The 26,112-nt window shown below is 41.7% G+C and overlaps 1 pseudogene; it reads left to right on the top strand.

The window, feature by feature from the left end:
- Positions 1–26,112, top strand: part of LOC125533056 (NADH dehydrogenase [ubiquinone] iron-sulfur protein 7, mitochondrial-like) — a 78,679-nt pseudogene that overhangs the window by 3,446 nt on the left and 49,121 nt on the right.

Here is a 26,112-nt window from a genome sequence, read left to right as displayed (position 1 = left end):
TGATGCTCTTCTAAATCTGGGTTAGCGAGGCCGTGACCCACCTTGGATCCCTTCATTCCCTATCAATACTCTTCCACCTCCTTGAGGATGTTGTCGTGTGGTAACTAGACGACGAACCTCGGCCTTGCTTGGTTAGATGAAGATGGAAGTTGAAGCCCCCCTCCATATTGGTTGTGTCGACGAGATTTTTGATTGCAAGCGGCAAATCTTTCCATCCTTGTAGCTCTACTGTTGTTTCTTTCTATTGTGGTGTGGCAATGATCTTATTACTAGATCGTTGATGGCACGCGTTGCCGCGCCCGTCTATTTTACAATAAAATAATTGGATTTTTCAGAATTGATAAGCATAAATGAAGTGTCAAAAGATGGTTATAATTCATTTTATTAAAATATAGAAGTTGCAAATAGTTAAAAAGTATTGCACCACTCGAGCGTACAAGATACAAAACCGGACAAACAACATTAGCAATAAAAAATGAAGTAATATCTGACATAGCAACACTAAGTGGTAACACCCTAACATGACATGCCATATAAAAGAGTAGCAATATGTGCACCTGGATATATGAGAATCATGCAGTCATAATATTATAAAAGAATTAACAAACACGTACATCTGGGTGGTGCCATCAGGTGAAGGCCTCCTAAATATAGTAGATCGGAGATGCAAGGACGACGACACTGGTATACTTGTGTTTTTATTGCACTAACAATATCAATTTTGAGGTACTTCTAGAACTCCCGAAGATTATGGTTTTATGGACCCTCTTGGCGGCTTCACCGCACAAAGGCGTTGAGGATTTGCATTCTAATCTCTTAATTCAGATCATTCCCAGAACACAAATTGTAAGAAAAAACACTTTAGAGATATAGTAGTCCTGCTGCTCCCCACTCATCGAATACATAATATATTTTCTCCTTCTGTACCTGATGCTTTCAAAAATGAAAGAATTGGAGAGCTGCAAGTGAGTGAGCTTATGAGTGCATAAGCATGATGCAGCTACTAAACCTTGAAAAAGAAACTTCAGATTTACAATGCAGCTACTAAACCTTGAAAAAGAAACTTCAGACTTAAGATAGTACGATTTAGAAGGTCTAAAGTGTAGCACTGATGAAAACATTACACTGCAGGCTACCATCATAAATAATCCTGAGTTTACAACAAAATTAAAATCTGAGGATTAAAATGGAAATATATTGTGGAAAATAAAAATTACTTTGTTTATTGGCACCTTATTACAGACTGGTCCTTATTAGGATGGGAAGACCTACAGGAAAAAAAAGTACATCCAAGTACTAACATCATTGGTAAATGATAATACAGAGCCTAGTATTGACTGTTGGATGGTATGAATCATTCCATTTTTCAGTGCATATATGATATATCGATAATTGTCTTCTTCTCTTTTTAAATTTGATAATTTTCTCAGTGTAACTGTACTAAGTTAACATATCTTCTCATACTAATAATGAGGGGAAAATTTTGTTTTTGCCACTCTAGATTTTGCCAATTTTCCTTATGCCATTCTAGATTTTGACATTTCACTTTTGCCACTCTTAGCTTTTGGAAATTATCATAATTGCCATTTCTTGGCAAAAGCAAAATAATTTTATTTCATTTTTGCCACTCTTAACTTTTGAAATGTATCACAATTGCCACTCTGAAATTTTTGCTTTTGCCACGGGAATGGCATTTGTGAAAATTGTCAAAAACTAAGAGTGGCAAAAGTGAAATGTCAAAATCTAGAGTGGCATAAGGAAAATTGGCAAAATCTAGAGTGACAAAAACAAAAATTTCCCAATAATGAGCACCGTATCTTCCAAATTAAAATGACATTTTTCACAATCACAATTGGTCCATCAGTTGGTTCCTAAATCCTAATTATGTACAGACAAAATAAAAAGGGAATAAAGCATCTAGAGTACTTACCTGGAGCCCTATAACATTGATTCTGCCACACTGATTCTTGCAAGAGCAGAAGGTGCTAGCCTTTTGACAGGGAAAATGTGCAAGATAAATAAACCTCAACATGTGTATCAGGAAATGGCAATTCAGAGTTCTATTCAGTATTTTGGGTAACAGCAGGTTCCATAGTGTCAGGCAATGCACCATCGGATAGCGTACTGTTCAGAAAAGAGCATATTCATCACTTCACTTGATAGATTCAGTCAAGTAAACAAAATTATGAATCCAAGAAAGAAAACATACCTACTACGTCCACTGATCCACCAAAACCTGTCAAGAGCAAATACTACCATTAAGAACCAATAATGCTGAATCAGAAGTACTCGATTATCCCATGAAAAAACGTCAAAATAAGCAATTGACAACAATTGATACCCACAGTCCCATTTTCTACTTAAGCTAAACAACTGTACATAAACGTCAAATGAACATTGTTCGGTACATCCATAATTCTATATCCAAAGTCCTGAAAGTTGTATATGCCAAACTATATCACATAATTCCAATAATAGACTACTCAAACGCCACAGATTGTATCACACGAACGACCAACTCTTCACCCAGAGTTCCGATCTATCAACTGAATCTGCCACAAAACCACTACAATTCCACATAGCCACAAATCAGAGCAGGAACAATCAAATGAACGTGCAACTGATTCGACGTGAGGAGTGAGATCTAAAACGGAGGGAGGAGTCGACTAATTACGTGGGGCGAAGAGGATGAGGCCGTCGTAGAGGTACTGCTATAGCGGTGGGCCGAGAGTTGGGGTCGTCGGCGAGGAGGGATTCCGGATCGAGCACGCGGGCCTGGAGCGAGTAGAAGAAGGCCAAGTGGGGTGAACGGATAACCAGATCGTCGACGAGCAGCAGCAGCTTGCGCCCGTGGGATTCATCGTGGCGACCTCGGCGGAGGCGTCATCCTATGTCCCACAAGTGTTCTTACAGAGTTTAAAGGGCGCAGTCAGGCGCGAGCGCCGCTGCTAGGGTTTTCGCCCAGACCTAGCAACACGGGCGATGCTTGGATTCAGCTCCACGCATGGCGGCGCCGGGGGCGGGCGCAGGCGCAGAGGAACGGGCAGATTAGATACGCCGGGAGAGGAAGAATTACGGATTTTTTCCAAGCGTTCTGCCTAAATGGGCTTTACGTGGAAGACAAGGCCCAGTTCACCACAGGCCTCCGAAATTTCCACCAGAATAGCTGCCCATAGGACAGTGGGTTTGACTTTTACCCTAATGCAGATCGAACGACCGAAAACGCTCCATACATAAGATCTGATGGTCAAAATCGCTGAGGTCGTGAGAGGGCAGAGAAGTGGCTCAGTTTTACTGTCCTTAATGGGAAAGGGAGGAATGAGTAACACATGACCGGTGTGTTGGATTGGATGTATATGCTGCAACACAAGTGCTACACTCCTACAGTACTTCAACACACACTATCCGAAGAATCCGGAGAAGATACGATCAGGTGGCTTTAGAGTTAATTCCATTTTTTATCGCCAAAATTCACGCTTGTGACAGAGAACATCACAAATCGGAGTTTTGTCAAAAAGTTATCACCGATTTAAAGATTCTTTCCACATTTTGCCACCATTCAAAATTTTCCCCACACGATACTACAGGAAACGACGTAGATGCCGACAACATTTTTATCGGGTTGGCATACTACGCCGACGGTCGACTTAAAACCGTTGGTAAAACAAGGCCGGCGGCAAAGCTGGGGCGAGGCCGATCGTGACCGTCGGCAAAGCTCTGGCCGTCGGCATATAGTTTCCACTCCTAGGGAAACCGTTGGCAAATCTGTAGTCGTCGGCATATCGGCCCATAGGCCGACAGACGGATGACACATGGCGCGACTTACGCACCTCTCCAATGCCCTGCGGGCCTACTCCGTCGATCATCAACATACGGCGGCGGTGCCGGCCCGGAGGTCGAAGGCTGCGGAGTTCGTGGTGTCCAAGGTGGACAACCTGATGAATTGCGCGCGGTGAGGGTCGATCTCGTCCATGGCGTTCGGCCTCGCCTGTTGCGCCGTGGAGATGATGCACACCGGCGCCTCCCTATACGACTTTGACCGCTTCGGCGTCAACTTCCGCCCCTTGTCGTGCCAGTCCGACTGCATGATCGTCGCCGGCACCCTCACCAACAAGATGGCGCCCGCGCTCCGCAAGTCATGATGGTTCATTGCGATTTCTTAAGGTTAATTGATTCAAATATCCTAACAACTATGTCCTAACACAAATTTGTTTGCAAATAGATTGATTGCTTATCACTGTTAAGCAACAGAGTTCAGGTGCGTACACAGGTCAGGTCCGACCAGGAGTCCATCGAGATCAACTGTAGACTAGGGTAGTTGTGTTTCTCTTTTATCTTTTGTAACTATCCCTATCTCTCTAGTCTATCTCTTGGATCCCAAGTTAAGGATCTCAACAATGTAATCCATCTTTGTACGCTGTGCGAGAGTTGCGCCCCGACCTATATAAACACGAAGCTGTCGCCCTAGGTGGGTACGACGTTCTCTCACATGGTAATCAGAGCCTACCTTTTCCATCTCATCTAGTTTCTCCATTGCCACAAACCTCCTACCATGGCTTCCTCCAGCTCCTCCAACTCAACCCTCTCCGGCCAGATCACTGTGCATGTTAGTCTTCTTTTGCAACTAGATAATGGTGAGGTGCGCATAGCTTCCTCTCAAGCGGCCCACAATAGCGGGCCCCAACCATTAGTATGGTTTTATAGATAGGTGGTTGATTGATTTGAAAAATCATTGGCCTGATCAATATTGTAAATCAAATCCAAAATTGAATACCTTAATTGAATGAAAGAGCTTCAAAATTACAGGACATGGTGAATTAAAAGAAATGAATGGAAGAGCACCTTGAAAAATTATTGACCCGGTTAAAATTAGGTGACCCGAATTCTAAATTGAAGATCTCAATTATTTGTGAGGCCTTAAAAATTAAGAAGCATAGTGTATAGTATAAAAGAATATAGTGAGAGAACTTCTGAGAAATAGTTGACGCGGTCAAAATTGGATGACTCAATTTCAGTTGGAGACCTCAATTGATTGTGAGCCCTTAAAAATTAGGGAGCTTAGTGTTATGGATGATACGAGGATGTGGCCTTGCTCCCCCCCTATCAAATGTCCCAATCCCATCCATGTCAGAGAAAGTAGCCAGGTGAATCCCATCCAAGAAAGAGAAAGAAGCCAACCGAAACACGAGACAAAGAGCAGTCTAGGAGAAGATAATGCAAGTTCGGAGTATTGTCGATAGGAGTGAGAGGAATCAGAAACACATCTTGTCTGAGTTTGGTGTATATGCTAAGTATGCCATGGCTTCGCGAAAATCCTCTTCTGAGTCCAGGCTCATCTGCACCCGCCCTGACGAAACAAATCAAAAAAAAATACTAGAAAAATTCAAAAAAAAAATTTATTTTTTGCATGATAGATAATTTGATGCATGAGGTCCGCTCCAATTTTCAAATCATTTGGAGCAGCTCTTGGCAAAAAAGATAAATTCGTGTTCTGTAAAAAGGTTTACTATTCATGTACTGTTCTGACCTGATTTGTCTTTTGAGCTGCTTAGATGTCCAAATGATTTGAAAATTCGAGCAGATCTCACGCACTAAATTTTCTACCATGCATTTTTTTTGAATTTTTTGATTTGTTTTGAATTGTGATTTTTTCTGACCAGGTGCAGACGAACCTGGGCACTGAAACGCTGCACTCATGGCTTCAGTGTAAGGGATGTGGACATTAGATGTGACCATGCGATCTAGCGACGTAGTCCATTGGTTGTGAAAGGGAGTTGTATGGATCAAATCTAGTGGACCACGTGAAAGTGAGAACATTCATGGAACTAACATCCTGCTGTAAATACTATTATGTATCGAATTCATGGTTCTCAGCAGTGCACTCGTGGGAAAGTGCGCAACAACCTCTGTTTTAACAGTGTCCCCTTGATTGGTATGTAGTATGTTGTGTTCAGAAATGTGGCAAGCTCGTGTTCGATCAGGAGGGTACAATGTTCCCGACCGACGAAGGAAAGACCGGCCAAACTGCCGGAAGACGTGTGGCCGCTTGTCTGCGCTCTTGCGCGTGGCGGAAAATGAACACTCAGGGCCTCTTTGAATAGCACGATTCTCAAAACACAAAAATAGGAAAAAACGCATGACTAGGGTCATGTCCTCTTGTATTCTGTAGGATTATAAAACTACAGGAATTTGAGTCGATGGAAATTTTTCTCCAAAATGTAGTACAAAACAATCCCATGGAAAAAATATTCTCTAACTGTTGAAGCTCTACTATATGGCGTTCTCCAGTTGCAAAGGAAGTTCGATAGGCGTTGGGATTTCCTTCACTGGTGGGAAAATGAATTAGCACTTTGGAACATCAGGTTCATGCAGTTCTCTACGTATCACTACAACTTTGTGTTTCTTTTCCTTCTTTCTGTTCTGTTTGGTGAAATAAGATAAGCATATGCTTCCTGGTGAGCAAACATGTCATGGCAAGGTAAGTAGCTAGTGTTTGCTGGGTTGGTTCCTACATACTGGTGGTTGACCAGTTGATGCTTATGGTGTACCAAATTCTGTACTTGTATAGTCGTATTGTATATCTATACTAAACATGTGATGGAATGCATATGCATTCTATACTAATCAAACAACTGACTGGGAGTTGTGTCTGCTTAGCTCTTCTATCTTAACTTCTGTAGTTTAATACTGATTTGAAAACTTTGAGTAACAATGAAGCTAAAATTTACTGAGGTAACCCTACAGGATAGCAGATCTCATGTAGTACCATGCAATATTAATTTGCTCCGAAGCTCATGCTATATGAGGATGTGGCCTTGCTCCCCCTTGTCACTTTGCTAGCCATCCATGAAAGAGAAAGTAGCCGGCCAAAACACAAGACAAAAAGCAGGCTAGGAGAAGATAATCCAAGTTCAGAGTATTGTCGATAGGATTGAGAGGAATCAGAAACGCATGCTGTCTGAGTTTAGTGTATATGCTAAGAACAAGGTGATACTTATGTACATGATTGGTCGATACCTTATTTGGACATTGGATGTGACCACGCGATGAAACAACACATAGTTTAGTTTTCCCCCAGGGAAACGATATGGGCACTATCGGCCCTTACAATCCTAGCAATGTCCGTTGTACATCATTATCCCATGCAAGTGTTACATCAGACCGAGCATTCAAGCCCAGTTGCGCTAGAGCATGAATTGGCATCTTGCTTACATTGGACAATCGCGCACTTAGAAAACCACAGCTTAGCCTGCACTTTGATATCTACAATTACCTCGGACGAAACACACGACAAAGAGCAGTCTTGGAAAAGATAATCCAAATTCAGATTATTGTCGGTAGGAGTGAGAGGAATCAGAAACGCGTGTTATCTAAGTTTGCTGTATGTATTAAGAACGATCATGGATCATAGATGTGACCATGCGATCCAACAATGTATAGTTCATTGGTTGTGAGGGGGAGTTGTATGGATCATATCTAGCAGATAGCGTGAAAATCAGAACATTCATGGAACTAATATCCTGTTGCAAACACTATCATGTAACAGATTCATCATTCTCAGCAGTGCACTAACGGATAAGTGCGCAACAACCTCTGTTTTAATAGTGTCCCTGGATTGGTATGTCGTATGTTATTGTATTTGGAAACGTGGCAAGTTCATACTCAATCATGAGCTTACGGTGTTCCGGGCCGATGAAAGACCAGACAAACTGATAGAAGACACATGGCCGCTTACCCACACTCCCTTACCCTGGCTGAAACTGAACACTCGGGGCCTCTTTGATTGGTAAGATGTCAAAACACATAGGAAAAACACATAAATAGAGTGTAACTACAGGAATTTGGATGAATTAGTGTTTGATAGCACATGAAAAACAAAGAAATTATATCAAGTAATTTTTTCTCCAAAATGTAATACAAAAGATAATCCTATGGAAAAAATTCTCCAACAACTAAAGCTCTACTCTACGGTGTTCTCCAGTTGCAAAAGAAGATTAATAGGCAGAGAGATTTCCTTGACTTGTGGGAGAAATGAAATTAGCACTTTGGATCAACAGGCTCATGCAATTCTTATCACTAGGGCTTTGTGTTCTCTTCTTTCATTCTTTTATGTTTGTTGAAATAAGTGAAACATGTGCTTCCTGGTCAGCAAACATGTCGGGGTAATTTGTAAGTAGATGGTGTGCGTTCGGTGGGTTACTACCATCCTTCACATGCCATGAGCAAGCTAAGTATTGTTGGCTGAACATTTTTTCAGAATGAAGGCTCAAGGGGAGCCCGGCTTTGAATTAACGAAGCCATCAACCGACCAGGATTACACAAGGCCACCAAGTAAGAGCGACCGAAAGATAAAATGGAGCTGTGTGAACAACTAACAATGCAACACACACTACGATAGAAAGAAAAATACATGAAGAGCCCTGCTAGTAATGTCGAAGCCTACTGCACATAGTCAGCAGAGAGAGGAGCAACAGAGAAGCCTGAGTGATCAGCCAATAGCCAGAGAAAGTTGTGAACAGTCTGAACCCATGAACAAGGGAAGAACATCGCTCCCAACACCGAAGAGGAACCCTTTCCTCTCGCCTAGGCTCGAAGGTGGCGCACTGTCGGATCGTTGGCGCTCACCCGAGAACTATAGCAGACGCCAACTGGATCCCCACCGCAGACAAGTTGCACTACCCTCGCCACGCCGCTGGTAGACACCACAGCTACACTGCCACCTGACCTGAACAACCAAGAGTACAAGGATAAAAGTTGGGAGGTTGTCGAAGAAGAAAGCTGCAGAGGTCAAGAGGCGAAGCAGGGGAGCACCAGGTCCCATTCCAATGTCCGCAGAAGAAGGCCCATGCTTCTGTGGCGCTCGACGTGAATCAGGGACAGGGAACCATATCCCCTTCCGTCCTGGCTTGCCGGCGGAAAACCGCCATGACACAGCCACGCCTAAGTCGTCGTAGAAGCCATTCCAAAGGGAAGAAGGACACTTGTAGGAACGAGCACCTGATGACCCACAAGTATAGGGGATCTATCGTAGTCCTTTCGATAAGTAAGAGTGTCAAACCCAACAAGGAGCAGAAGGAAATGATAAACGGTTTTCAGCAAGGTATTCTCTGCAAGTACTGAAATAAGTGGTAACAAATAGTTTTGTGATGAGATAATTTGTAACAAGCAACAAGTAACAAAAGTAAATAAAGTGCAGCAAGGTGGTCCAATCCTTTTTGTAGCAAAGTACAAGCCTGGACAAACTCTTATATAAGGAAAGGCGCTCCCGAGGACACATGGGAATATCGTCAAGCTAGTTTTCATCACGTTCATATGATTCGCGTTCGGTACTTTGATAATTTGACATGTGGGTGGACCGTTGCTTGGGTGCTATTCTTACTTGAACAAGCATCCCACTTATGATTAACCTCTATTGCAAGCATCCGCAACTACAACAAAAGTATTAAGGTAAACCTAACCATAGCATGAAACATATGGATCCAAATCAGCCCCTTACGAAGCAACGCATAAACTAGGGTTTAAGCTTCTGTCACTCTAGCAACCCATCATCTACTTATTACTTCCCAATGCCTTCCTCTAGGCCCAAATAATGGTGAAGTGTTATGTAGTCGACGTTCACATAACACCACTAGAGGCTAGACAACATACATCTCATCAAAATATTGAATGAATACCAAATTCACATGACTACTAATAGCAAGACTTCTCCCTTGTCCTCAGGAACAAACGTAACTACTCACAAAGCATATTCATGTTCATAATCAGAGGGGTAATAATATGCATAAAGGATCTGAACATATGTTCTTCCACCAATTAAACCAACTAGCATCAACTACAATGAGTAATTAACACTACTAGCAACCTACTAGCACCAATCCCGGACTTGGAGACAAGAATTGGATACAAGAGATGAACTAGGGTTTTGAGATGAGATGGTGCTGATGAAGATGTTGATGGAGATTGCCCTCTCCCGATGAGAGGAGCGTTGGTGATGACGATGGCGATGATTTCCCCCTCCGGGAGGGAAGTTTCCCCGGCAGAACAGCTCTGTCGGAGCTCTAGATTGGATCCGCCAAGGTTCTGCCTCGTGGCGGCGGAGTTTCGTCCCGAAAGGTTGCTTTTTTTCTCGACGAAAGACTTCATATAGGAGAAGATGTTCATCGGAGAGCCACCAGGGGGCCCACGAGGTAGGGCGCGCGCCCCCCACCCTCGTGAAAAGGGTGTGGCCCCCCTGGTCTTCATCTTTGGCGAGGATTTTTCATTATTTATTATAAGGTATTCCGTGGAGTTTCAGGACTTTTGGAGTTGTGCAGAATAGGTCTCTAATATTTGCTCCTTTTCCAGCCCAGAATTCCAGTTGCCGGCATTCTCCCTCCTTATGTAAACCTTATAAAATAAGAGAGAATAGCCATAAGTATTGTGACATAATGTGAAATAACATCCCATAATGCAATAAATATCGATATAAAAGCATGATGCAAAATGGACGTATCAACTCCCCCAAGTTTAGACCTCGCTTGTCCTCAAGCGAAAGCCGATAACAATAAATATGTCCCCATGTTTAGAGGTAGAGGCGTCGATAAAAATAAAATACGGACATGAGGGCATCATGATTATTCTCATAACAGCAACATATATAGATATTGTCATATGATTACTTATGTTCAAATGATGATCTATTCACAATGCAAAAGTATGAATCAGAAACCTTATTGAGAACCAACAAACTAAAACCTCAGTAATTGAAGCAATTGCAATTTATCATAACATCAGAAAGAGTCTATGTCAGAGCTAAAAAGCAAGTCCGCATACTCAACTATCATCTAGTCCTTCATAATTGCTAACACTCGCGCAATACTTGTGGTTACGGAGTTTTAATCGCACACAGAGAAAGATAGGGGCTTATAGTTTCGCCCCACAACCTTTTACCTCAAGGGTAATGTCAACAATAATAACTCATGCCCCCCTACATCCAGTTAGATATATATATATATCAGGTTCTTTCCAACATGCTGGGCTTGCCAAAGGATAAAATGAAAATGGGAGAGGTGAAGATCACCATGACACTTGCATAAGGTAGAGGATAATAAAAGATAGGCCCTTCACAGAGGGAAGCAGAGGTTGCCATGCGCTTTTATGGTTGGATGCACAAAATCTTAATGCGAAAGAACGTCACTTTATATTGCCCCTTGTGATATGAACCTTTATTATGCAGTCCGTCGCTTTTATTACTTCCACATCACAAGATCGTATAAAGCTTATTTCTCCCACACTAATCATACATATTTAGAGCAATTTTTATTGCTTTGCACCGATGACAACTTACTTGAAGAATCTTACTCAATCCATAGGTAGATATGGTGGACTCTCATGGCAAAACTGGTTTAAGGGTATTTGGAAGCACAAGTAGTATCTCTACTTGGTGCTGAGAATTTGGCTAGCATGAGGGGGAAAGGAAAGCTCAACACGTCTCCGGTCAATAACCAATAGCGAAACCTGGATGCTCATATTGGCTCCCACATATTCTACGAAGATCTTTATCGGTCAGACCGCATAACTACATACGTTGTTCCCTTTGTCATCGGTATGTTACTTGCCCGAGATTCGATCGTCGGTATCTCAATACCTAGTTCAATCTCGTTACTGGCATGTCTCTTTACTCGTTCCGTAATACATCATCCCGCAACTAACTCATTAGTTGCAATGCTTGCAAGGCTTAAGTGATGTGCATTACCGAGAGGGCCCAGAGATACCTCTCCAACAATCGGAGTGACAAATCCTAATCTCGAAATACGCCAACCCAACAAGTACCTTCGGAGACACCTGTAGAGCACCTTTATAATCACCCAGTTACGTTGTGACGTTTGGTAGCACACAAAGTGTTCCTCCGGTAAACGGGATTTGCATAATCTCATAGTCATAGGAACATGTATAAGTCATGAAGAAAGCAATAGCAACAAACTAAACGATCAAGTGCTATGCTAACGGAATGGGTCAAGTCAATCACATCATTCTCCTAATGATGTGATCCCGTTAATCAAATGACAACTCATGTCTATGGTTAGGAAACATAACCATCTTTGATCAACGAGCTAGTCAAGTAGAGGCATACTAGTGACACTCTGTTTGTCTATGTATTCACACATGTATTATGTTTCCGGTTAATACAATTCTAGCATGAATAATAAACATTTATCATGATATAAGGAAATAAATAATAACTTTATTATTGCCTCTAGGGCATATTTCCTTCAGTCTCCCACTTGCACTAGAGTCAATAATCTAGTTCACATCGCCATGTGATTTAACATCAATAGTTCACATCACCATGTGATTAACACCCATAGTTCACATCGTCATGTGACCAACACCCAAAGGGTTTACTAGAGTCAATAATCTAGTCCACATCGCTATGTGATTAATACCCAAATATTACTAAGGTGTCATCATGTTTTGCTTGTGAGGGAAGTTTAGTCAATGGGTCTGCCACATTCAGATCCGTATGTATTTTGCAAATTTCTATGTCAACAATGCTCTGCGCGGAGCTACTCTAGCTAATTGTTCCCACTTTCAATATGTATCTAGATTGAGACTTTGAATCATCTGGATCAGTGTCAAGACTTGCATCGACGTAACCCTTTACAACGAACCTTATGTCACCTCCATAATCGAGAAACATATCCTTATTCCACTAAGGATAATTTTGACCAATGTCCAGTGATCTACTCCTAGATCACTATTGTACTCCCTTCCCAAACACAGGGAAGGGTATACAATAGGTGTGGTACACAACATGGCATACTTTATAGAACCTATGGCTGAGGCATAGGGAATGACTTTCATTCTCTTTCTGTCTTCTGCCGTGGTCGGGTTTTGAGTCTTACTCAGTTTCACACCTTGTAACACAGGCAAGAACTCTTTCTTTGACTGTTCCATTTTGAACTACTTCAAAATCTTGTCAAGGTATGTCCTCATTGAAAAACTTATTAAGCATCTTGATATATCTCTATAGATCTTGATGCTCAATATGTAAGCAGCTTCACCGAGGTCTTTCTTTGAAAAACTCCTTTCAAACACTCATTTATGCTTTGCAGAATAATTCTACATTATCTCCGATCAACAATATGTCATTCACATATACTTATCAGAAATACTGTAGTGCTCCCACTCACTTTCTTGTAAATACAGGCTTCACCGCAAGTCTGTATAAAACTATATGCTTTGATCAACTTATCAAAGCGTATATTCCAACTCCGAGATGCTTGCACCAGTCCATAGATGGATCGCTGGAGCTTGCATATTTTGTTAGCACCTTTAGGATTGACAAAACCTTCTGGTTGCGTCATATACAACTCTTCTTTAATAAATCCAATAAGCAATGTAGTTTTGTTTATCCATTTGCCAGATTTCATAAAATGCGGCAATTGCTAACATGATTCGGACAGACTTAAGCATAGATACGAGTGAGAAACTCCCATCATAGTCAACACCTTGAACTTGTCGAAAACCTTTTTGCGACAATTCTAGCTTTGTAGATAGTAACACTACTATCAGTGTCCGTCTTCATCTTGAAGATCCATTTAATCTCAATGGCTCGCCGATCAATGGGCAAGTCAATCAAAGTCCATACTTTGTTCTCATACATGGATCTCATCTCAGATTTCATGGCCTCAAGCCATTTCACAGAATCTGGGCTCATCATCGCTTCCTCATAGTTCGTAGGCTCGTCATGGTCAAGTAACATGACCTACAGAACAGGATTACCGTACCACTCTGGTGCGGATCTCACTCTGGTTTACCTACGAGGTTCGGTAGCAACTTGATCTGAAGTTACATGATCATCATCATTAGCTTCCTCACTAATTGGTGTAGTAGTCACAGGAACATATTTCTGTGATGAACTACTTTCCAATAAGGGAGCAGGTACAGTTACCTCATCAAGTTCTACTTTTCTCTCACTCACTTCTTTCGAGAGAAACTCCTTCTCTAGAAAGGATCCATTCTCAGCAACGAATATCTTGCCTTCGGATCTGTGATAGAAGGTGTACCCAAAATTTTCTTTTTGGGTACCCTATGAAGACGCACTACTCGATTTGGGTTTGAGCTTATCAGGTTGAAACTTTTTCACATAAGCATTGCAACCTCAAACTTTAAGAAACGACAGCTTAGGTTTCTTGCCAAACCATAGTTCATACGGTGTTGTCTCAACGGATTTAGATGGTGCCCTATTTAACGTGAATGCAGCTGTCTCTAATGCATAACCCCAAAACGATAGTGGTAAATCGGTAAGAGACATCATAGATCACACCATATCTAATAAAGTACGGTTACGACGTTCGGACACACCATTACACTGTGGTGTTCCAGGTGGCGTGAGTAGTGAAACTATTTCACATTATTTTAACTGAAAGCCAAACTCATAACTCAAATATTTTACTTCTGCGATCATATCGTAGAAACTTTTATTTTTGTTACGATGATTCTCCACTTCATTCTGAAATTCTTTGAACTTTTCAAATGTTTCAGACTTGTGTTTCATCAAGTAGATATACTCATATCTGCTCAAATCATCTGTGAAGATCAGAAAATAATGATACCTGCCGCGAGCTTCAATATTCATCGGACCACATACATCAGTATGTATGATTTCCAACAAATCTGTTGCTCGCTCCATTGTTCCGGAGAACGGAGTCTTAGTCATCTTGCCCATGAGGCATGATTCGCAAGCATCAACTGATTCATAATCAAGTGATTCCAAAAACCCATCAACATGGATTTTCTTCATGCGCTTTACACCAATATGACCTAAACGGCAGTGCCACAAATAAGTTGCACTATCATTATTAACTTTGCATCTTTTGGCTTCAATATTATAAAAATGTGTATCACCATGATCGAGATCCAACAAACCATTTTTATTGGGTGTATGACCATAGAAGATTTTATTCATGTAAACAGAACAACAATTATTCTCTAACTTACATGAATAACCGTATTGCTATAAACATGATCCAATCATATTCATGCTCAATGCAAACACGAAATAACATTTATTTTATGTTTAACACTGATCCCAAAAGTATAGGGAGTGTGCGAAGATGATCATATAAATCTTGGAACTACTTCCAACACACATCGTCACTTCACCCTTAACTAGTCTCTGTTCATTCTGCAACTCCCGTTTTGAGTTACTACTTTTAGCAACTAAACCAGTATCAAATACCGAGGGGTTGCTATAAACACTAGTAAAGTACACATCAATAACATGTATATCAAATATAGCATTGTTCACTTTGCCATCCTTCTTATCCACCAAATACTTGGGGCAGTTCTGCTTCCAGTGACCAGTCCCTTTGCAGTAGAAGCACTTAGTCTCAGGATTAAGTCCAGACTTGGGCTTCTTCACTTAAGCAGCAACTTGCTTGCCGTTCTTCTTGAAGTTCCCTTCCTTTCCCTTTCCTTTTTCTTGAAACTAGTGGTCTTGTTAATCATCAACACTTGATGCTCTTTCTTGATTTCTACCTTCATCGATTTCATCATCATGAAAAGCTCGGGAATCATTTACGTTATCCCTTGCATACTATAGTTCATCACGAAGTTCTACTAACTTGGTGATGGTGACTAGAGAATTCTGTCAATCACTATTTTATCTGAAAGATTAACTCCCACTTGATTCAAGCGATTGTAGTACCCAGACAATCTGAGCACATGCTCACTGCTTGAGCTATTCTCCTCCATCTTTTAGCTATAGAACTTGTTGGAGACTTCATATCTCTCAACTCGGGTATTTGCTTGAAATATTAACTTCAACTCCTGGAATATCTCATATGGTCTATGACGTTCAAAACGTCTTTGAAATCCCGATTCTAAGCTGTTAAGCATGGTGCACTAAACTATCAAGTAGTCATCATATTGAGCTAGCCAAACATTCATGACGTCTGCATCTGCTCCTGCAATAGGCCTGTCACCTAGTGGTGCATCAAGGACATAATTCTTCTGTGCAACAATGAGGATAATCCTCAGATCATGGATCCAATCCGCATCATTACTACTAACATTTTTCAACTTAGTTTTCTCTAGGTACATATCAAAAATAAAACAGAGGAGCTAAACGCGAGCTATTGATCTACAACATAGATATGCTAATACTACCAGGACTAAGTTCATGATAAATTATAGTTCAATTAATCATATTAGTTAAGAACTCCCACTTAGATAGACATCCCTCTAATCATCTAAGTGATCACGTGATCCATATCAACTAAACCATAACCGATCATCACGTGAAATGGAGTAGTTTTCAATGGTGAACATCATTATGTTGATCATATCTACTATATGATTCACGCTCGACCTTTCGGTCTCCAGTGTTCCGAGGCCATATCTGCATATGCTAGGCTCGTCAAGTTTAACCCGAGTATTCTGCATGTGCAAAACCGGCTTGCACCCGTTGTAGATGGACGTAGAGCTTATCACACCCGATCATCACGTGGTGTCTGGGCACGACGAACTTTGGCAATGGTGCATACTCAGGGAGAACACTTTTTATCTTGACATTTAGTGAGAGATCATCTTATAAAGCTACCGTCGAACTAAGAAAAATAAGATGCATAAAAGATAAACATCACATGCAATCAAAATATGTGACATGATATGGCCATCATCATCTTGTGCCTTTGATCTCCATCTCCAAAGCATCGTCATGATTTCCATCGTCACCGGCATGACACCATGATCTCCATCATCTTCATCTATATCAATGTGTTGTCACATGGTCGTCTCGCCAACTATTGCTCTTGCAACTATTGCTATCGCATAGCGATAAAGTAAAGCAATTATTTGTCGCTTGCATCTTATGCAATAAAGAGACAACCATAAGGCTTCTGCCAGTTGCCGATAACTTCAACAAAACATGATCATCTTATACAAAAACTTATATCTCATCACGTCTTGACCATATCACATCACAACATGCCCTGCAAAAACAAGTTAGACGTCCTCTACTTTGTTGTTGCAAGTTTTACGTGGCTGCTACGGGCTTAGCAAGAACCGTTCTTACCTATGCATCAAAACCACAACGATAGTTTGTCAAGTTGGTGATGCTTTAACCTTCGCAAGGACCGGGCGTAGCCATACTCGGTTCAACTAAAGTTGGAGAAACTGACACCCGCCAGCCACCTGTGTGCAAAGCACGTCGGTAGAACCAGTCTCGTGTAAGCGTACGCGTAATGTCGGTCCGGGCCGCTTCATCGAACAATACCGCCAAACCAAAGTGCGACATGCTGGTAAGAAGTATGACTTATATCGCCCACAACTCACTTGTTTTCTACTCGTGCATATAACATCAACGCATAAAACCTAGGCTCGGATGCCACTGTTGGGGAACGTAGTAATTTAAAAAAAATTCTACGCACACGCAAGATCATGGTGATGCATAGCAACAAGAGGGGAGAGTGTTGTCCACGTACCCTCGTAGACCGAAAGCGGAAGCGTTAGCACAACGCGGTTGATGTAGTCGTACGTCTTCACGATCCGATCGATTAAGTACCGAACGCACGGCACCTCCGAGTTCTGCACACGTTCAACTCAATGACGTCCCTCGAACTCCGATCCAGCCGAGTGTTGAGTGAGAGTTTCGTCAGCACGACGGCGTGGTGACGATGATGATGTTCTACCGATGCAGGGCTTCACCTAAGCACTGCTACGATATGATCGAGGTGGATTATGGTGGAGGGGGCCACCGCACACAGCTAAGAGATCAAGAGATCAATTGTTACGTCCATGGGGTGCCCCCTGGCCACGTATATAAAGGAGTGGAGGAGGGGGAGGGCCGGCCCTCTCTATGGCGCGCCCTACGGGAGTCCTACTCCCACCGGGAGTAGGATTCCCCCTTTCCTAGTAGAACTAGGAGCCCTTCCAAGTAGTAGGAGTAGGAGGGAAGGAAAGGGAAGGGAAAAGGAGAAGGAAGGAAGGGAGCGCCCCCCCTCCCTAGTCCAATTCGGACCAGCCCATGGGGAGGGGTGCGTCCACCCTTTGAGGCCTTTCTCTCCTTTCCCGTATGGCCCATTAAGGCCCAATACGAATTCCCGTAACTCCCCGGTACTCCCGAAAATACCCGAATCACTCGGAACCTTTCCGATGTCCGAATATAGTCGTCCAATATATCGATCTTTACGTCTCGATCATTTCAAGACTCCTCGTCATGTCCCCGATCTCACCCGGGCCTCCGAACTCCTTCAGTACATCAAAACACATAAACTCATAATATAACCATCATCGAACTTTAAGCGTGCGGATCCTACGGGTTCGAGAACTATGTAGACATGACCGAGACACGTCTCCGGTCAATAACCAATAGCGAAACCTGGATGCTCATATTGGCTCCCACATATTCTACGAAGATCTTTATCGGTCAGACCGCATAACTACATACGTTGTTCCCTTTGTCATCGGTATGTTACTTGCCCGAGATTCGATCGTCGGTATCTCAATACCTAGTTCAATCTCGTTACTGGCATGTCTCTTTACTCGTTCCGTAATACATCATCCCGCAACTAACTCATTAGTTGCAATGCTTGCAAGGCTTAAGTGATGTGCATTACCGAGAGGGCCCAGAGATACCTCTCCAACAATCGGAGTGACAAATCCTAATCTCGAAATACGCCAACCCAACAAGTACCTTCGGAGACACCTGTAGAGCACCTTTATAATCACCCAGTTACGTTGTGACGTTTGGTAGCACACAAAGTGTTCCTCCGGTAAACGGGATTTGCATAATCTCATAGTCATAGGAACATGTATAAGTCATGAAGAAAGCAATAGCAACAAACTAAACGATCAAGTGCTATGCTAACGGAATGGGTCAAGTCAATCACATCATTCTCCTAATGATGTGATCCCGTTAATCAAATGACAACTCATGTCTATGGTTAGGAAACATAACCATCTTTGATCAACGAGCTAGTCAAGTAGAGGCATACTAGTGACACTCTGTTTGTCTATGTATTCACACATGTATTATGTTTCCGGTTAATACAATTCTAGCATGAATAATAAACATTTATCATGATATAAGGAAATAAATAATAACTTTATTATTGCCTCTAGGGCATATTTCCTTCACATACCTATTCCTTTTCGGAGTCTGAAACGTTCTGGAAAGTGTCCCTTATGTATTCCTCCGGGGTTACGGTTTCAATATTTATGGGATTACCTGAGATATAATGTTTAATTCTCTGACCGTTTACCACCTTCGGATTTGTGCCTTCGAAGTTGTTGATTTTTATGGCACCGGAACGATAGACCTCCTCGATAACTTAGGGGCCTTCCCATTTAGAGAGAAGTTTCCCTGCAAAAAATCTTAAACGAGAGTTGTGTAGCAATACATAATCACCTACATTAAACTCACGCTTTTGTATCCTTTTGTCATGCCATCTTTTAAACTTTTCTTTAAACAACTTAGCATTTTCATAAGCTTGGGTTCTCCATTCATCAAGAGAGCTAATATCAAATAACCTCTTTTCACCGGCAAGTTTGAAATCATAGTTGAGCTCTTTAGTAGCCCAATATGCCTTATGTTCTAGTTCGAGAGGTAAGTGACATGCTTTTCCATATACCATTTTATACGGAGACATACCCATAGGATTTTTATATGCAGTTCTATAGGCCCATAATGCATCATCAAGTTTCTTGGACCAATTCTTTCTAGACCTATTGACAGTCTTTTGTAAAATTAATTTGAGTTCTCTATTGCTCAATTCTACTTGACCACTGGACTGTGGGTGATACGGAGATGCAATTCTATGATTGACATCATATTTAGCAAGCATTTTATGGAAAGCGCCATGAATAAAATGTGAACCACCATTAGTCATTAAATATCTAGGGACTCCAAACCTCGGAAAAATAACTTCTTTAAGCATTTTAATATAAGTGTTATGATCAGCACTACTAGTTGGAATAGCTTCTACCCACTTAGTAATGTAATCAATAGCAACTAAAATATATGTATATCCATTAGAGTCAGGAAAAGGTCCCATATAATCAAAGCCCCAAACATCAAACGGTTCAATAACAAGTGAATAATTCATAGGCATTTCTTGACGTCTACTAATATTACCAATTCTTTGATATTCATCACAAGATAGGACAAACTTACTGGCATCCTTGAAGAGAGTAGGCCAATAAAATCCGGATTGCAATACCTTATGTGCAGTTCTATCTCCCGTGTGGTGTCCTCCATAAGTTTCGGAGTGGCACTTGCGTAGGATCTGTTCCTGTTCATGCTCAGGTACACAACGTCTAATAACACCATCTACTCCTTCTTTATAAAGATGTGGGTCATCCCAAAAGTAATGTCTCAAATCATAGAAGAACTTTTTCTTTTGTTGGTATGTGAAGCTAGGTGGTATAAATTTAGCAACTATGTAATTAGCATAATTAGCATACCAAGGGGTACTACGAGAAGTACTTATGACATTTAATTGTTCATCAGGAAAGCTATCATCAATAGGTAGTGGGTCATCAAGAACATTCTCTAACCTAGATAAATTGTCTGCAACGCGGTTCTCAGCTTCTTTTCTATCAACAATATGCAAATCAAATTCTTGTAGCAAGAGAACCCATATAATAAGTCCAGGTTTATCATCTTTCTTCTCCATAAGATATTTAATAGCAGCATGATCAGTGTGGATAGTTACTTTAGAATCAACAATATAAGGTCTGAACCTATCACAAGCAAATACAACTGCTAAAAGTTCCTTTTCAGTAGTAGCATAATTTCTTTAAGCATTGTCTAGGGTCTTACTAGCATAATGGATAACATTTAATTTCTTATCAACTCTTTGCCCTAAAACAGCACCTACAGCATAATCGCTAGCATCACACATAATTCCAAAGGGTAAATTCCAATCAGGTGGCTGAACAATAGGTGCAGAGACTAATGCTTTCTTAAGTATTTCAAATGCTTCTACACAATCATCATCAAAGACAAATGGTATATCTTTTTGTAATAAATTAGTCAGAGGCCGAGAAATTTTTGAGAAGTCCTTAATGAACCTCCTATAAAATCCGGCGTGACCAAGGAAACTTCTTATACCTTTGATGTCCTTGGGACATGGCATCTTTTCAATAGCATCAACCTTGGCTTTATCAACTTCAATACCTCTTTCAGAAACTTTATGCCCCAAGACAATACCTTCACTAACCATGAAGTGGCACTTTTCCCAATTCAAGACAAGATTAGTTTCTTCACATCTCTGCAAAACTCGATCAAGATTGCTCAGGCAATCATCAAAAGAAGATCCATAGATGGAAAAGTCGGCCATGAAAACCTCACAAATCTTTTCACAAAAGTCAGAGAATATAGCCATCATGCATCTTTGAAAGGTAGCAGGTGCATTACACAAACCAAAAGGCATATGTCTATAAGCAAAAGTACCAAAAGGGCATGTAAAAGTAGTCTTTGATTGATCTTTAGCCGACACAGGTATTTGAGAGAAACCAGAATAACCATCTAGAAAGCAGTAATGTGTATGTTTGCATAATGTTTCTAGCATTTGATCGATAAAAGGTAAGGGGTAATGATCTTTCTTAGTAGCTTTATTTAATTTGCGGAAATCAATTACCATCCTATAACCTGTAATAATTCTTTGTGGAATCAATTCATCTTTATCATTAGGAACAACAGTAATACCTCCCTTCTTAGGGACACAATGAACTGGACTTACCCACTGACTATCAGCAACGGGATAAATTATACCTGCCTCCAGAAGCTTTATTATTTCTTTTCTTACCACTTCTTTCATTTTAGGATTCAGACGTCGTTGAGGATCACGAACTGGTTTGGCATCTGCTTCCCAAATTTATTTTATATTGATAGAGTGGGAGTAATGCCCTTAAGATCATCAAGAGTATATCCAATAGCAGCATGGTGCTTCTTCAGAGTTTTAAATAATCTTTCTTCTCCATGCTTTGAATGGTTAGCACTAATAATAACAGGATATATCTTCTTTTCATCAAGATAAGCATATTTAAGATTATCAGGCAACGGTTTAAGCTCAAACACGGGATCACCCTTAGGTGGAGGGGGATCCCCTAGGATTTCAATAGGCAAATTATGTTTCAGAATAGGTTCATGTTTAAAGAATACTTCATCTATTTCCCTTCTTTCATTCATAAACATATCATTATCATGGTCTAGCAAATATTGTTCTAAAGGATCACTAGGAGGTACGGCAATAGAAGCAAGACCAATAGTTTCATCCTTACTAGGCAATTGTTCTTCATGGTGTTGTTTACTAAATTTAGAGAAATTAAATTCATGAGTCATATCATCCAAGCCAATAGTAACAACATTCTTTTCGCAGTCTATCTTAGCATTAACAGTGTTCAAGAAGGGTCTACCAAATATAATGGGACAAAAGCTATCTTGTGGGGAACTAAGAACAAGAAAATCAGCAGGATATTTAGTTTTCCCGCACAGGACTTCAACACTCTAACAATTCCCACTGCTGAAATAGTATCTCTATTAGCAAGTTTAATTGTGACATCAATATCTTCTAACTCAGCGGGTGCAATTTCATGCTTGATTTCTTTATACAAGTCATAAGGTATAACACTAGCACTAGCACCCATATCACATAAGCCATGATAACAATGTTCTCCTATTTTAACAGAAATAACAGGCACGCCTACCACAGGTCTATGTTTATCTTTAGCACAAGGTTTAGCAATTCTAGCAGTTTCACCACAGAACTGAATAACATGCCCATCAATATTATCAGACAAGAGGTCTTTAACAATAGCAATATTAGGTTCTACTTTAACTTGCTTAGGAGGTGTATATGTTTTAATATTGCTTTTACGAACCACGGTTCAAGCTTTAGCATGATCCTTTATCCTAACAGGAAAAGGTGGTTTCTCAACATAACAAGTAGGAACAATAGGATCATTATAAGTAATAGTCTTTTCTTCAACTTTAATAGGTGCATCTACTTTTACTTCTATGGGAGGATGATATTTAAACCACTTCTCCTTAGGGAGATCAACATAAGTAGCAAAAGATTCACAGAAAGAAGCTACTATCTCAGAATCAAGTCCATATTTAGTGCTAAACTTACGGAAAATATCGGTATCCATAAAAGATTTAACACAATCAAACTTAGGTGTCATACCTGACTCCTTACCATTGTCAAGGTCCCAATCTTCAGAGTTGCGTTTAATTCTATCCAATAAATCCCATCTAAATCCAATAGTCTTCATCATAAAAGAGCCAGCACAAGAAGTATCGAGCATGGTGCGATTATTTTCAGAAAGCCGAGCATAATTTTTTTGAAGAATTGTTTCTCTTGGGAGCTCATGATTGGGCCATGAATATAACATTGATTTAAGCCTCCCCCAAGCTTGAGCGATGCTTTCTCCTTCGCTAGGCCAAAAATTATATATATAATTGTGGTCACGATGAACAAGATGCATAGAGTAATACTTTTGACGAAATTCCAATTTCAATCTTCTATAGTTCCATGATCTCGTATCATCACATAGCCTATACCATGCCAATGTGTCTCCCTTCAAAGATAAAGGGAAGACCTTCTTCTTAGCAACATCATCGGGTATACCTGCAAGCTTAAATAATCCACAAACTTCATCCACATATATTAGGTGTTCATCAGGATGCTTTGTTTCATCTCCTGTAAAAGGATTAGCTAGCAGTTTTTTTATCATACTCGAAGGATACTCATAAGGAATTTCATTTTCAATAGGTTCAGTAGGTTGAGGAGCAACTCTTTGCTCTACTGGTCGGGGTGAAGATACCCCGAACAAGCCCCTCAGAGGATTACTTTCCATAGTAACAAGTGACAGTAAATTTCAGCACACTATATAAATTTTCCCTTACCAAAGTCGCTTCACTCCCCGACAACGGCGCCAGAAAAGAGTCTTGATGACCCACAAGTATAGGGGATCTATCATAGTCCTTTCGATAAGTAAGAGTGTCGAACCCAACGAGGAGCAGAAGGAAATGATAAACTGTTTTCAGCAAGGTATTCTCTGCAAGTACTGAAATAAGTGGTAACAGATAGTTTTGTGATGAGATAATTTGTAACGAGCAACAAGTAACAGAAGTAAATAAAGTGCAGCAAGGTGGCCCAATCCTTTTTGTAGCAAAGGACAAGCCTGGACAAACTCTTATATAAGGAAAAGCGCTCCCGAGGACACATGGGAATATCGTCAAGCTAGTTGTCGGTGTCAAAACCGGCGGATCTCGGGTAGGGGGTCCTGAACTGTGCTTCTAAGGCGGATGGTAACAGGAGGTAGGGAACATGATGTTTTACCCAGGTTCGGGCCCTCTTGATGGAGGTAAAACCCTACGTCCTGCTTGATTAATATTGATGATATGGGTAGTACAAGAGTAGATCTACCACGAGATCAGAGAGGCTAAACCCTAGAAGCTAGCCTATGGTATGATTGTATGTTGTAGTTGTTGTGTCCTACGGACTAAAACCCTCCGGTTTATATAGACACCGGAGAGGTTAGGGTTACACAAGGTCGGTTACAAAGGAGGAGATACACATATCCGTATTGCCTAGCTTGCCTTCCACACCAAGTAGAGTCCCATCCGGACACGAGATGAAGTATTCAATCTTGTATCTTCATAGTCTAACAGTCCGGCCAATGGAGATAGTCCAGCCATCCAGAGACCCCCTAATCTAGGACTCCCTCAGTAGCCCCTGAACCAGGCTTCAATGACGATGAGTCCGGCGCGCAGTATTGTCTTCGGCATTGCAAGGCGGGTTCCTCCTCCGAATATATCATGGAAGAATTTGAATACAAGGATAGTGTCCGACCCTGCAAAATAAGTTCCACATATCACCGTAGAGAGAATAATATTTTCACAAATCTAATTTGCTAACTTGCTTTGGCAGCACAACATTATGTCGTGGCCCGGTGATTATTCGAACCGTTTCCTTTAACTAGCCCCGCACATAACGCGAGGCAGTTTTTCGACACGTCTATCGAAGCAGAGATCGTGTCCCCTTATTACGGGATTCTCATCAATATGGGCGTGGGTAACCCAACCGCGCCATCGATTACGGTGCTTGGGGGATAAGCGAGTTTTACCAGGGTAGTGGGGGCGCATAGTTTCGTCCGCCCATACAAAGGGATAAGGATTCACCTTTTCATCCACGCCTTCTTCCTCCTTTGCTCATCCGTTTTCACACACTCGAGCTCTAGCGCCCAAGTCCGCACTTCCCACCTCAACCTTCTCCAGCCATGTCCGGAGGGGGAGGCAGGTGGATGGTCTCCTCCGTTACGGAGGGAAACATTAAGAAGCTAAGGAGAGCCGGATACTTGCCCGACGACATCGCGCACCGGCTCCCAGATGAGGGGCAGCTCATCCCCACCCCCGGGCCCCATGAGAGGGTAGTGTTCCTTACCCATTTCCTCCGCGGACTGGGATTCCCTCTCCACCCATTCATCTCGGGGCTCATGTTCTACTACGGCCTGGATTTCCATGATCTGGCCCCGAACTTCATCCTCAACATATCGGCATTTATCGTCGTGTGCGAGGCCTTCCTCCGCATCAAGCCCCACTTCCGCTTATGGCTGAAGACCTTCAATGTCAAGCCAAAGGTAGTGGGCGGCCGCCAGGCGGAGTGCAGAGGCGCCATGGTGGGCAAGATGCCCAACATTACATGGCTCAAGGGCTCCTTTGTGGAAACCATAAAGGGGTGGCAATTGGGGTGGTTCTACATCACCGAGCCGCGTGACCCTGCATGGGCAGCGGCCCCCGAGTTCCGATCTGGCATCCCCACGCGGCTCACCTCCTGGAAAGAGAAGGGCCTGTCCTGGGGTAGTTCGGGAGAGCTGACCGGACTACAAACATGTATTCAAAACATGGTGAACAAGAAGCTCAAACCTGTCAACGTAGTTCACGTCATGCTCATCCGCCGGATCCTCCCGTGTCAACAACGGGCCTTCAACTTGTGGGAGTTCGACCCGGCGCAGCACCAAACTCTAAACAGGCTCTTCGATACAACACACGAGGATGCCTGGAAGGTGCTATTCAAGGGCACCGAGGTCCCCCCACCCATTACTGAGGATCGTGGATTC

Source organism: Triticum urartu, chromosome 1A (assembly GCF_056163025.1).
Source record: "Triticum urartu cultivar PI428250 chromosome 1A, HENAU_Tu73, whole genome shotgun sequence".
Taxonomy (NCBI): domain Eukaryota; kingdom Viridiplantae; phylum Streptophyta; class Magnoliopsida; order Poales; family Poaceae; genus Triticum; species Triticum urartu.
This window is presented reverse-complemented; position numbering and strand designations above follow the sequence as displayed.